Source organism: Micropterus dolomieu, linkage group LG12, assembly GCF_021292245.1.
Source record: "Micropterus dolomieu isolate WLL.071019.BEF.003 ecotype Adirondacks linkage group LG12, ASM2129224v1, whole genome shotgun sequence".
Taxonomy (NCBI): domain Eukaryota; kingdom Metazoa; phylum Chordata; class Actinopteri; order Centrarchiformes; family Centrarchidae; genus Micropterus; species Micropterus dolomieu.
Window position 1 is genome coordinate 37,571,456 of NC_060161.1, and position 1,984 is coordinate 37,573,439.

Here is a 1,984-nt window from a genome sequence, read left to right on the forward strand (position 1 = left end):
TCTTATCCACTGCCCCATCACCACCCCAGACTCCTCCAGACTTCACTTTATGGTGAAATTAATTGACACAAAACTTGAATAATAGACATTTGAGAGATTTAGAATTTATATTGAGTATTCTTACACTTTCAACTTTATTGTCAACTACAAGAAGAATGAATTCGTCATTTGTTTTATCATCATATATATATACTTACAACTTCAGGAAAAAGACATTTGTAGAGGTTTTGAAAGAAACGAGCAGGACAGTTGGTTTTATCATTGGGGAAATTGCACATCCACAAGGACCACACGTTAGACACTTTCACCAATGAGTGCATCAATACACGATTAAAGACGTCAAGAACATGAAGGCATTCTAGGCAAATTTCTTACCGATGATAGAGTTTTTTTTTTTATTCTTCTTGACTCTTTTATTTTTTATTTCCTGTTTTTCTGTTTTTCATCTTTTCTTTTTTTGTGCATCTACCTCTGGTTGTTTTGTGTTCATAATGTCAATATTAATCTGCGGACAAAAATAAAATATGTATTAATAAAACAAATTAGGACAGGAGCAGACTACAACGGACAGTCAGGACTGCAGAAGAAATCATCAGTACCAACCTGCCCCACAGGACTTCTACATTTCCAGAGTCAGGAAACAGGCAGGAAACATCTCTTCTGCTCCATCTCACCCCGGACACAACCTGTTCCAGCTTCTCCCCTCTGGTAGGCGCTACAGAGCGCTGTACGCCAAAACCAACAGACTCAGGAACAGTTTGTACCCACAGGCCGTCACTCTGATGAACAGCTGACTTCTGACTCACAGGAACAATTCAGTAGATGTTTATATCATTCTGTATGAATCATATCCACCTACACCATGTAGTAAAACTATTCATTCCAGCATCCTTTGCACTCTGCTTCATTATACTTTTGTCTTGCGGTCTACAAATGTTGTTGTTTTGTCTCTGGTGTGTTTATTTGTGTACACTGTAGTCTATGTCTGCTTCTTGCTGAGCTGTTTTGTTTACGCTGTTGTTTATGTCCATGCGAGGAGGTGTCTTACATCGATGATGCTTGGTGCTCAAACACCGTCAGGATGGACACCGTTTCCTAAATGTCAGACTTTTTTATGTGAAGACGAAACCAAATTATCATCTTGTTGCTGCTATTTACATTCACCCCAGACACAAATAATAAATAAAAAAATGCTCTGCAGAATGTTCTTGGGTGATTCATGTCTGTACCTATATAATGTTGTGTCTTCCAGATTGTGACAAAGGAGAAGCTCGGAAAACTAACAGATTTATTTACAAAAATCGATGTCATTACAGAACAAACAACAACACAGTTTCCAGTCAAATCCTTACGGACTGAGTTACTGCCGCCCCCAGCAGTGGACTGGAAAGTTGCTTCTCCTTTAAGATTTACAGCTTACAGTCCCGATTCTTTGCAAAATAGTATGATCATATCCTCCAGGTATGTGGGGGTGTCATTTTTCCTTCAGATGGCTTAGGACCATAGTCATTGGTCGTTTGATAGGTTTCTTTGTCACCCAATTAGGAAGGGTGTACCACTATGGTTCTGAGTTACTGTGAATGTGAAACCCCCCTTCAATCTATTGTCTTTGCGCTTCACTAATCATACAGAACAACAGGGGTCGTCTCCAAAACGGTCGACACTCAATCTTAGGTGTCTATGAAACAGTTAAAACAAAGAGGTGTCAGATTTCTTCACATTACAAAAAGGAAATAAACAATTGGTTTAATCAACATTCTGATGCAACTGTTTGGCCAAAAACCCTGCAGGTCACATTTTAAGAAGACAGAGATTTTAAACTCAACAATAAGCAGCCCATATATTGCCTTTTTACATCTTACCATAGTTTAATATACATTTAATTAGATTCTGTGTTTGCAGCATGAAGTGACTACTACTTCGTTATACAAACTTAATGATAAAATACCTTGAAGAACAGCTGATTTCAGGAACAGGAACTAAG